We start from the raw sequence: 12,777 nt of genomic DNA, 5'->3' as shown, positions 1-12,777 counted from the left end.
TCCGCTGCCATTTTCTTCGCACTCCGGGCAACACCTCGGGCTTCGTCTCTCAAGGTCTCGGTGGCACTAGCGGTCCCCCAAGAGCTCTCAGCCGCTCTCCAGTGGTTCCCCAACACCTCGCAGGCCAGTCGCGCCGATCAGGGGTCTCCCCGGGTGTAGTTTTCAGGAGAAATAGCGGGACCCTGCGCGGAGCTGCAAGCTCACGCCGCCATCCCGATCGGCGTCCAAGCCACGCCCCTGAATCCCTTGGCAGGTTGTAACCAGGGAGAAGGTTTTCTTGTTTCAGGGGAGTTTGTCAAGATCGGTTCCCATTGATCTCCCTTTTCTGAATATGATGGGAGGTGACCAGGCCAACCGACCATGCAAGATGTTATCAGTTAGGACTATTAGCCAGTGTTTCAGGACAATCGCTCTAATTTTCCTTTCTTGTTTGGAGAAAGTAGTAATCAACCTTGATGTATCATTGTTGCTGCTTTTATTGGCTACCTTCACTGAGCTTTCTCTCTGGAAGAGGGTCTGTCTGGGGCGCTTACTGGCTTTCATAATAGCCTCCCCAATGATCTTATCATTGTAACCCCTTGCTTTGAGCCTCTGCCTCATTTCTTCCTGGCTCCTCGTTGCTGCAGATTTGTTTCAATCTCAAAATGTCTCCATATGGTATGCTTGCTATCAAATGCTTAGGGTGAGAACTGTTGGCATATAACGTGATGTTCCCAGATGTAGGCTTCCTATAGAGCGTACTCTCAAACTTACCATCTTTGACCTGAAGCCTCACGTCAAGAAATTCTAATTGTGTTTTATGTATGTGGGATGTAAAAGTTAAATTCATAGAATTAACATTAATATCGACTATGAATTCTTCAGCCTCACTTATGTTTCCTCGCCATAACATAAACACATCATCGATGTATCTAAAATATGCAGCAACGTGCTGAGTGAATAGTGCCATGTGTCTCCTTCGGAGGACCTGTTCCTCCCACCAGTCTACATGTAAACATGCATAGCTGATTGAGAAAGAGGCCCCCATAGCTACACCCCGTTGTTGTTTAAAGATCCCATTATTGAAGATAAAAAAGTTATTGTTGAGACACCAATCGATGAGTTGAACAATAACTTTATTATGTTCATAGTACTTGCTACTTCTACCAGCTAAAAAATGTTTAACAGCTTCCAGTCCCTGAGCATGATCAATGCTTGTATATAGTGATTCTATATCAAGCGTTATTAAATATAGATCCTCAGTCCAAACCATATCTTTCAAAGTCAAAACCAGCTTTATTCGATTCAGAAATCAAAATCATAAAAGCTCATAATATAAAAAACACATTTTACGAAATACACGAATCCTTCCTGACTGACCGAACACAGAGGGTACAGTTGGGGGATCAGGTATCGATCGCCGGTTCCCTGACATGCGGTGTTCCACAGGGCTCGGCCCAGTCACCTCTGCTTTTTAATCTATATCTTTAACCGCTGGTGGAGAGTTTGGCCCAGCTGGACTGCCAGGTTTTCAATTACGCAGACGACACTCAGCTGCTTGTACGGATTAACAACAGTAGTGTCAGCCAGGATCACGTACAAGAAGTGCTGCGTTTTACAGCAAGCTGGATGACTGACAATTCACTCAAAATAAATCCAGACAAGACGGAAATCCTGGCTGTTCCATGTATCAACAGCCCTTGGTGTGACCTGTTTTGGCCGCAGGAATTAGGAGTTTCTCCTACCCCAGTTCCAGTGGTTAGAAGTCTGGGCATTAAAATCGACGCCGACTTCTCTATGAACAACCAAGTGTCGGCAGTGGTTGGCACCTGTACAGGGATACTGAGGAGTTTGCGGAAGCTTGTCCCTCTTCTCACCACTATCTCCCTTCAGGTCATTGTGTCTGCCACAATACTGTCTAGGTTGGATTATGGGAATGCCCTTTACATCGGCCTCCCTTGGAAACTATTAAGAAGACTACAGGTTGGCAGAACGATGCGGCATGCCTTATTTTTAACCTCCCTAGAGGGTCCCAGGCTTCCCCATTGCTCTACAAACTACACTGGCTACCTATCAGGCAGCGAGCATCTTTTAAGGGCCTTTGCATTGCCCATAAGGCCATCTATGGACAGACCCAGCATATATCAGGGATCGCCTGATGAGTTACACTCCTGCTCGGGCTCTCCGTTCCTCTGCTGCCTGCCAGCTGGTTGTCCCACGGTTCAATTCGGCTCGCAAGGGTGGGATAGCTTTTTCCCCTTTGATCCCACAGCTTTGGAACAATCTTCCCGGAAATTTGCGTAAAGAACAGGGTCTCCTTTTTTAGGAAAAAATGTAAAACCATCTTGTTTTTGGAGGTGCTGACCACAATTTAAGCCTGCCCATTCCGGCTCTAATGCACTGTCTGTTGTAATTCTCTCCTCTAGAAGCGCGAAGAGACCTGATAGTGAACCTGCGCTATACAAGAACTAACTAACATAACATGGAAGCAATGACAAAGCATGCACTCTCAATGAAAAAGTGGGAACAAGCTCCTACTCTAAGTGAAATGCTTGTGGAGGCTTGCACTGTTAGTGATCGGTTGGGTGTAAAATCAAACTGGTACTTTATTGGGGAGAGGAAAGGTATAATGCTGAACTCACATTTGGACAGCATTGTAATAACATGGCTTAAATGCTGAGCATGGAAGGCATCAATATAATTTTGGGGGACATCGCACAAGTGACAACTGAGGGTGTAAACTTCATATTCGTATACAAAATGTACCATTCATCCTTGATTGCCGAGCATGCACCCCTGTATGCAAGTGTGGCCATCTATGGTGTCAGAGTATAATTTTGGATATGTGAGCTTTTGAATGTTTCTTGACGAACTATTAGAAGCTGTTCACAAGTGGTGCTGTAACTGCACACCAGCTGACCTAACTATGGAACAGAACAGCAAATGCATAGAATTGTTTAAATATACAGATGAACATGTTCACTTACATTTGTGTTTGTTGCAAACACAATAATTCTATTGCATTATTAGAACATGTGCACTTGGATCCAGGGATTATTTGCACTCTTTTTAAACTGGTGTGCTAACCGGTTTTGCATGAGATTCCAACTTGCACGGTATTTCGCACAACTACCACCACCTGTGAACAATCAAGTGCATCAAAAAAGGCCTAAGGAGAACCCTCAATAGTTTTTAGGTCTCGCCTGTCGATGCGCATGCGCATCGAGCAAGCGAGACTATGGGGGCTCATCCACTCTTTATCCAACTTGCAAGGAATCGTGGCGATTCCTTGCAGTGCCCGTGACTTTTAAGCTCAATGCGCATGCGCTTTGAGCTTAAAAGCGCGTGCACATCAGTTCCCTCAGCCACACTCCAGGCCCCTGCTGCTTTCACACCCCCTCCCCGCTCCGCCCCCTCCCCTGCCCGCCATCTGTTCGCCGTCTGTTCCCTCAGCCGTCTGTACCCTGCTGCTTAACACCCTCTCCCCCGCTTCGCCCCCTCCCCGCCATGTCGCATTTCTCCTCCCCCCTCCCCACAGCAATGCCCTCCTGACAACACACAGTGCTCCCTGATGCAATGTACTTATCTTTACTGAACACTGAGCAATAGAGTGCACGGGACGCCCCGGTGCCTTGGCTGAGGTTCACCTCATTAGCCATGCCAGGGCTGCAGCGTCACTCTGCCCCCGCCGCTCTCCAGAGCGTCCCTGTTTGCAGTGCACACGTTAAAAGGCCAATAAAACGGCTTTATAAGTGGGAGCTGCTTTTAATGCGGGAAGTAAAGTAAACCGGCCGGCTTGTTGTGCAGTAGTCATTCCGCTCCAGACAGCGCTTTACTAACGACCTTCTAATTGGTAAACTGCGCGGGGTTTATGGCAGTAAGCAATGCCACAATATTGCACAAGTAGCTCATTTCACGCTGGAAATTCGAGGCTTACAAAAGCAATTTTCATAAATTTTCGGAAGAGTTGACTAGCAGCAGAGATCACATCGCCCGCGACCCCGGATCTTAGGCAGGGGTTACTTTAGAGTGATGGCTCCCACATTAGGCTAAAATTCTTCACGCCTCCTCGGGGGTAGTAAACAGTTTATAATGCCACGGGAAAAACGAACATAAACAACCCCTTTGTTTGAATGGAACCTAATAGCACACTTCTGTCACATTTAAGCAGCGCTATAAATGTAAATATAGAAGTGCCGGTACTCACTCTCCACTCTTTGCTGCGGGGAAGTGCCGGTACACTGCCATTATGACTCGAGTCACTTGGCGCAAGCTCTTACCATACCAACGCCCCCTTGTGCTGCCTCAGTTTCCCGGCCTTCTGCCCTCTAGGGCCCATACACTGGAATCTCTACCCAATGACATTCCACCCTCCCAATCTCTTAAAGGGTTCAACATAGTATTAAAGTGTACAGCATCAGCCTCGATATGTATGTCTCAGCCTGCACCAGCCACAGCCATTTTCTGGTTTCGCCAACTCCAAGCTAAGCCTTTACTTCTCTACTGAGGTCAGCTGCCCCACATACATTACCAGTGTACTGCCCTCTCTGCGAATGTAAGTTAAGTATACACTTTTAGCTGGAAACCGCCTTCACCTCAAACCATAGTGAAATCATGTTATGTAATTGACTGATCCAGCTGAATGATATATTCTATGACCAGCGCTGGCATACCGTATGTTTTTGTTTTGTTGTAGTTTTGTCATAAAACACGTGTTGGCTCTTCTGGCGCTGCACATATTGATAGTGTCTAAAGGAATTTTTAATGTTCTGTTATCTCAAAAGATGTATGGTCACTAAATCGTTATGTTATACATTCTGTTGATCACATTGAAGATAACATAACTTATGGAAATTGTCCAAAAAATGCGAAGAATGTACCAGTCCAATTGAAATAATGTAAGGTATTATCATAAATAACTAAATAGATTAAGATTTAAAGATACTGCATTTTGTGGTGGATGTCTGGGTGCCTCTTGCAATCGTTTCGTATTTTTGTACCACTTACTCCCAACCGGCTACTCTTCATCAAAGTGTTTTTTGGTTTAGGACTAGACCCAGGAGAAATTTTAATAATGTCAGTTATCGGAGTAAATTCACGTTATTTTTTTGGGACAGAATAACTAAAAAGTATTTGTTTATGGGCGTTTGCATAATTATAAGTAATTTGGCACAAACATCCTACCACAGGGGTACAGGCACAACGACTTATCAAGTGCAAGAGGCTGCTTGCCTTCTGTTGCATTTAGCGCTATTTTCTGAGTGCACACAGTCCTCGAGGACCCCCTAAGCCCGATTTCTGGTACAGAATCACACTGGGGATAGTTTTACACTTAGGGGGCCCTAATGAAATGTATTGACGCGGGGGCTTAAAAAGTTTGAAGACTAGGGCTCTAGGGCCTATTGGCTTAGCCTGTGGCCAATGTTAAGCTCCAAACTCCTACGAAAGGTGATGTCACCCATCAAATACAGGTAGCCCCGCCCACACTCCACAAACACCCTCTGCCTAACAGCTGAACAAAGCCACATTTGCGTCGAAGTGGAAAGTCCCCGACGATCTCTGTTCGATCTTTAGTCTGCTTTGCTTTCACTTTCTTTTAAGACAGTAAAGTTAGCATTTCCAGGAAAGGAAGGACACCCACGCGCAGTACATGTGAATGCCCTCACCCTCACTCACCCTCAACCCCTCACCCTCACTCACCCTCAACCCCTCACCCTCACTCACCCTCAACCCCTCACCCTCACTCTCACTCATCCTCACTCACCCTCAACCCCTCACCCTCACTCACCCTCAACCCCTCACCCTCACTCACCCTCACTCACCCTCAACCCCTCACCCTCACCCACCCTCAACCCCTCACCCTCACTCACCCTCAACACCTCACCCTCACTCACCCTCAACCCCTCACCCTCACTCACCCTCAACCCCTCACCCTCACTCACCCTCACCCACCCTCAACCCCTCACCCACCCTCAACCCCTCACCCACCCTCAACCCCTCACCCTCACTCACCCTCACTCACACTCACCCTCACTCACACTCACCCTCACTCACACTCACCCTCACCCTCACTCACCCTCACCCTCACTCACCCTCACTCACCCTCACCCTCACTCACCCTCACCCTCACTCACCCTCACCCTCACTCACCCTCACCCTCACTCACCCTCACCCACCCTCAACACCTCATCCTCACTCACCCTCACCCACCCTCACTCACCCTCAACCCCTCACCCTCAATCCCTCACCCTCAATCCCTCACCCTCAATCCCTCACCCTCACTCACCCTCAACCCCTCACTCACCCTCAACCTCACTCACCCTCACCCACCCCCACCAACCCTCAACCCCTCACCCTCAACCCCTCACCCTCACTCACCCTTACTCACCCTCAACCCCTCACTCACCCTCAACCCCTCACTCACCCTCACCCTCACTCACCCTCACCCTCAGTCACCCTCACCCTCACTCACCCTCACCCTCACTCACCCTCACTCAGCGAAACCACAGCATCTTCACTAAATATATTTAATAAACTTTAAGCTATTGGCAATATAAAATAAAATCCATTTTATTTACGTATTAATTATTAATTGCTTTTTAAAGCCATTGATTTTTTTTATATCAATACATATAAGTCACATATAAGTCCCGTTAATACAAAACATGTTGCTTTACAAATGCTAGAGGTGTCACATTTACAAAAATTATAACTATTGGCTTTGTAAAGAAGAAAGCTATTAATTTAGCTATTTAGAAAAAACAACACATAAATAAAAAACAAAAAAATAAATAACACCTATAGCTCAAACTTTACTACTGCGAGACCTATTGCATTTCCAATGCGTGTTTTTTTTCAGGCAGTTTAAAAGCCATTTAATGCTTGACACTGCAAATCATCGAGAAAATCAGTGTAACATAACTAACCTTAGCTGCAGTAAGCAGAGAATGTCCAGTTTGTTTTGAAGTACCAGTTACCAGGTCACCTCGTGTGACCCAGACACAGTGGTCCAGCATTATGCGTTCATATAATTTCCAATGCACTAGGGTACTTCAGTTCAATACATGGGAGACTTGACTGTTACTGTCAGACTCAACTGGGTTGTTAAATAAAAGACTTGGGTATAGTAGACCTGGTGTCATCCGGCAACCCAAGTTCTGTGGATTTCAGGAGCACAAAGCCCATAGGACTAAAAGGGCTTTAACCCCCACCTCCCTGTCGTGTGTCTCAGATTAAGCTGCCGTGGCATCAGCTGGGCAGTGTCTGGAGTCTTATCTCACCCACACTCTAGTTTTTCACACGTCTTTAAGAGACCATCTATATGCTGGCAGTGTCTGGGGTCTTATCTCAGCCACACCCTAGTTTTTCACATGTTTTTAAGAGACCATCTACATGCCTTTTGTGAACTGATTAACAAGGCCCGTATTATTTTTTTAACTAGTTCCAGTACCCCGTGGATCCCCACTCTACCTATTCCTTACATTTATATTTTATTTTTACTGCCACAGCGGGAGAATGAATTTAGTGAAAAGGCATCTCAGTTGTAGGGGGCCACCTTTCCCAAAATACCACCAATTTATTGGTTAAAGAGCCTGCAAAGGCCTCATCTTGACAATAAATAGGGCTGTAAATAAAATAAGATTCATCTGTAACATTACTTTTCTGTCCTGGTTTCCTTTACTTATTATTCAGTGATCATTAATGCAGCCCAAGAACACATTTAAAAGTTATAGTTATATTTGCTGTTTGAAATATGCACAAATAAGTGCAAAGTTTAGCTTTAGGTGATTTTGCTTATTTTTGTACTGGCTGGGACATCAAAATACTGGAGATGCTGGGAAAAATCCGGTCAGCTGGCAACCCTAATGAGGAGGCTGAAAGTTTGTAGCGGGACCAGCACATTATTTATTTCCTTCACCCACCATCCTGAATTGATGCCATAATAACAAGTTTATTCTTGCCTTATGAACAAGGGCACTAATAGCACATGGATGGGAGGTGTTACCTATGGCAAACTGCAGGCCATCAAATGCTTCTATTAAGACACCATCATAGGCTGTGGGGGACTCGAACTGTCTGAGAAAAACTAGCCTAGTAATACCCAGCGACAGGGACACAGAATATGTACCACCATACTTGGCCAAAGGCTCCGACAAAATGCAAGTAATTCTTAGTATAAGAGGTGGATCCATAGCAAAATGTTGGAACTGATATTTGAGGTAACTTGTCATAAGATTTCCTGTACACATTTTATAGGGAGCATCAATTGCAAAATGCAGACCCTTGTATGCCAGAGGAAATTTTTAGAGATACCCATGGCTCTGGCTGAGGTATCCATGGTAGATTTCTAGCACTGTCATATCTAATGTGCTCCTTGGCATAAGGGGCTCAACTATGAAGAAATGATGACTTTGGCATAGTGAAAGTAACTTCTGACTTAAGACATTTGAAAAACAGGAGATCAACTCCTGGGAAAGGCCAGGCTTCCTGAGTGCACCAATAAAGTACTGGATTATTTCATGAATGGCCTATAAAAGGTCTGTGGTGTTTTTAAAAAAGTTATACCCAAAGTTTCAAAAAAATCTCTGGGGAAAAGTCTTCTCTGGGTATGAGGTTAGCTCTGTTTGAGCGGAGGCGCGGCTCCACCGTTTGAGCGGAAGAGTGTCACCCCACAAAGAAAAGCCCCAGGCCAGAGCTGAAAAATAAAATGGTAATAAAGTTTATTACCATTTCATTTTAACAACCGACCCATGCCGAACTAAGAGGCATGACAGGGAAGGGCCAGTGCTGCAGAGTGGCAGCAGGGAGCTGTGCGCTTTAAAATGCACGTTTCTTAGGCCTGCCATCTTGTGACAGCCAGCAAGGCATGCAAATTTTAAACTTCTCAGTCTTAGACAGCTGGGTGAAAGAAAGCGCAGTCCTCCAGTGAAATTGAGAGTGCTGAGTGAGGCTGCTCCCTCCAATCCTGGTGCTGCTCTCTAGCTGGTGAGAGCAACACTAGGATTGGTTAGGGAAGTTGCCTGGGTCCCGCATTGGAGCCTGCCTGAACAGAAGACCGAAGGAGGAACACGTCGAGTTGCGCAGGAAGGCAAGTGTATTTTTTTGTGTCTCACCACCCCCAGTACTTGCCAGCTGCCCCATTTCTGAAAATGCTTGTCATGCCCTATTGCTGGGTGCAGGACAGACTTTAGGGCGAAGCAACCGGTGCAGCCGCACCTGGCGTTAACTTTGGTGGGGGGCACTGTGTTTAAAAAAAAATTGGGGTTTAAAAGCACATGAACTTTCTTGTGCATCTGGTAGTTTTCAGGCAACAATAAAAATGTCAAGATAACTTGATTAATGTTCGTACTAGTGAGTTTTGAATTTTGTCTACTGGTAGTTTTTGCTCATTGTAAAGTAGTACAATGCCTGCTGCAAAGAATGTGTACCATGCAGATCACATAACTGACTGTGAGTGACCTATGAATAGCATTATTAAAAAAATGTACGTTAGAGAGAGGTTTTGGAGAGATGAGGTGCGCTGTTGGAGAGTGGCAGAGTAGGAATTCATGGGGAAGGAGGTCATGGGGGAAGAGAGCGCCAAAAAAGACTGTAGTAACACCAACCACCAAGGCTTGAGCTGGCCCTTGCTGGAAGTCTTGGCCTGCCCACCTAAGTTCAGGTCTAGTCCCAGGTCAAACAGGATTACTTTAGAAGCCATCCCAGAGTCATTGCATGATCATCCAACTACCTTGGAAGTCATGTACACGTCATCAGACATCATGAAGCTCTTGAAGTCATCAGCAAGCTGCAGAATCTCAGCCTGATGATTTGAGGATGACTTAAAAATGAGTATCTGATGACTTTAGAAGGTGTCATTATTCGTGATGATCAAAGGATGACTTGAAAAGGAGTACCTGATGACTCTAGTAGGCGTCATTATTCATGATGATTTAACCCCTTCGCTGCTCAGGCACACTGGAGCTGTGCTTATGACGAGCTGAGCTCGTCATGATGCATGGACTAGAGCAATTTCCAGCACAGGAGGGGAATTGCCTTAGCAGCCAAGGTGTTAAGGAGGACTTGAAAATTAGTATCTACTGACTTCAGAAGGTGTCATTATTCCTGATGATCTGAGGATGACTTGTAAATGACTCTCCGATAACTTTACAAGATGACGTTCCTGATGACTTTGGGGTGATTTGAAAATAAGCATCTGAATACTTCAAAGGTACTATTGTTTTTTCAATAAGATGTTTTTGCATCTGGTGATTTTAACAGGAATTGTTTGTCTATTTAACCCTGTCGCTGCGGCGGCTCTTCCGCCGCAGCGCAAAGGGGGTGAGGCGGCCGCGAGCCGGTTCCGTGCTTGTGACGGAACCGCTCCGTCACGGCTCGCGGGTGAGCTGTGCTTGTGATGGAACGGTTCCGTCACGCCCCGCCCGTTCTTTAGAACGTCAGCGCAGGCGCGGAATTCACGCCGCGCAGGCGCGGCGGCAGGGCCGTGACGGAACCGTTCCGTCACCAGCACAGCCCATCCGTGGCTCGTGACGGAACGGTTCCGTCACGAGCATGGAAGAGATTAAAGAGCACGTCCACCACTTTGGTTTCAGCTTTCCAGAAAAATGCAAACTGTTGGATGATTGCACAATGAATTGCAGATAAACGTCTGACCTCCTGCAGCTGGGAGCCCCAAAACCCAAACACACCCTGAACCCCCAAATTAACACTTGCACCCCAAAACCCAAACACACCCTGAACCCCAATATTAACCATTGCACCCCAAAACCCAAACACACCCTGAACCCCAATATTAACCCTGGCACCCCAAAACCCAAACACACCCTGAACCCCCAAATTAACCCTTGCACCCCAAAACCCAAACACACCCTAAACCCTAAAATTAACCCTGGCACCCCAAAACCCAAACATACCCTAAACCCTAAAATTAACCCTGACACCCCAAAACCCAAACACACCCTGAACTTCCAAATTAACCCTTGCACCCCAAACCCAAACACACCCTAAACCCTAAATTTAACCCTGGCACCCCAAACCCAAACACACCCTAAACCATAAATTTAACCCTGGCACCCCAAAACCCAAACACACCCTGAACCCCCAAATTAACCCTTGCACACCAAACCCAAACACACCCTAAACCCTAATATTAACCCTTGTACCCTAAAACCCAAACACACCCTAAACCCTAACACTAACCCTGGCACCCCAAAACCCAAACACAACCTGAACCCCCAAATTAATCCTTGCACCCCAAAACCCAAACACACCCTGAACCCCCAAATTAACCCTTGCACACCAAACACACCCTAAACCCTATTATTAAACCTTGTACCCTAAAACCCAAACACACCCTAAACCCTAAAATTAACCCTCGCACCCCAAACCCAAACATGCTCTAAACCCTTAAATTACACCTGGCCCCCCAAAACACAAACCCACCCTCAACCCTAAAATGACCATGTACGACCTAAAATCCAAAAGCCCTACAAACCCCCAAACTTTTTATGAATGCGGAATGCCGGGAGGCGCTGCTGTGATATGATACTCTCTGTACCCCCAGGATGCACTTCCGTCATAGAGTATTTCCATAAACACATAGTTGAGTGGAATCCGATTGTTAGACTCTTTAAACAACTGCGGACAGACCTGCTTATGGCCCGAGGAATAGAGTCTTGCAAAGGAAAACAAGCTTTGTCGTCATGGTGACTGCCGAATTCACTCCATCACAATACTAAAATACATTTTAAAAAAGCACAGCTGCCTCGATACAATGCCAAAATCACCTACTGTAAACCATCAGTCTACCGGCTGGCTGGTACTCGAACCGTAGGTCCTCAATGGAGAGCAGCTCTCGCACCTTTCCATATACCGGAAGCCGGTGGATTCCTCTCGCAAAAGCCTACGCACATCCGGAGCGCCGGAAGTCAAGTCATTGTTCTGCTGCAGGAACGAAGACTAGCTGAGTGCAATGGCCATTAAAGGAACAGGTGGATTGGCATCGCTCTCTTTATTTTTCCAGCTCCACTTCCTTCATCGATTCCAGTGTATATTCAGGTAAGTGCTGCAGCTGTTAACAAAGAGCAGCATCGATCCTCCGCTCTCGGTCTCAGCTGCTCAATTTCCGTCCCAAACCAGCTTCCTCGTTTTTCGGAAAGCACGAGTTTTCATTAAGGGGGCAAATGCAGACGCAGCTACCTGCATGTGTGTGCTTCGTACGTGTTATAATTAATGCCTGCGTTGCAATGTGTGTGTATTATGTGTATTTGATGTTTGTCTGTATCAGCCAGCCTGCTTGTTTAATATGCACCTTTTGTGTTTGAGCATGTGTATTTTTGTGTATGTGTGACGTAGTGCGTGCCTTTGTAAGTTGCGGAAAATTGCAAAAAGCCTAAAAAATGTGTTTTACTGCAAGTTCTTCGCCGTAAGGAAAAATAAATTACTGTCCGTGTATTGTAGGTCCCATGTTGGTTCCAAGTGCACCTGCGTGTATTCAAGATTCTCGACCAAATGGAACAGTTTTCGATCTACTGAAAAGTTGTCAATCACAGAAGGCTAAACGCATTTATTTATGTGAATATTGTATATTGTTAAGCATTACTTGTGTCCTTACAACTTGTAGTGAGCTTTCATTACTAAATGAATGTGTGTTCTATTGTTGAATCCTGGTCACGTACCCCAAGCTGTGTAGTGTGCAGAGCAGCACATCATCTAAAACACTGGCAGTTTTCATGGATGCGTTTCAAAGCATATGGATAAATGCTTAAAATAACTTAGCCGTTGTAATGCTGGTTCCTT

General features: G+C 45.8%; 1 protein-coding gene across 2 annotated transcripts in view; it reads right to left on the bottom strand.

The window, feature by feature from the left end:
- The window catches only part of RABGEF1 (RAB guanine nucleotide exchange factor 1), a 415,118-nt gene extending 403,221 nt beyond the window's left edge, over window positions 1–11,897 (bottom strand). For both annotated transcript variants that reach the window (XM_086954629.1, XM_086954628.1), the window contains exon 1: window positions 11,770–11,897. The gene's annotated coding sequence lies outside the window, so the exon portion shown is untranslated. The remainder of the gene's footprint in view (window positions 1–11,769) is intronic.
- Between the last annotated feature and the right edge of the window lie 880 nt (window positions 11,898–12,777).

This window comes from Lissotriton vulgaris, chromosome 2_1 (assembly GCF_964263255.1).
Source record: "Lissotriton vulgaris chromosome 2_1, aLisVul1.2, whole genome shotgun sequence".
Lineage (NCBI taxonomy): Eukaryota > Metazoa > Chordata > Amphibia > Caudata > Salamandridae > Lissotriton > Lissotriton vulgaris.
The sequence above is the reverse complement of the archived record's forward strand: the minus strand, read 5'-3'. Positions and strand labels throughout refer to the sequence as shown.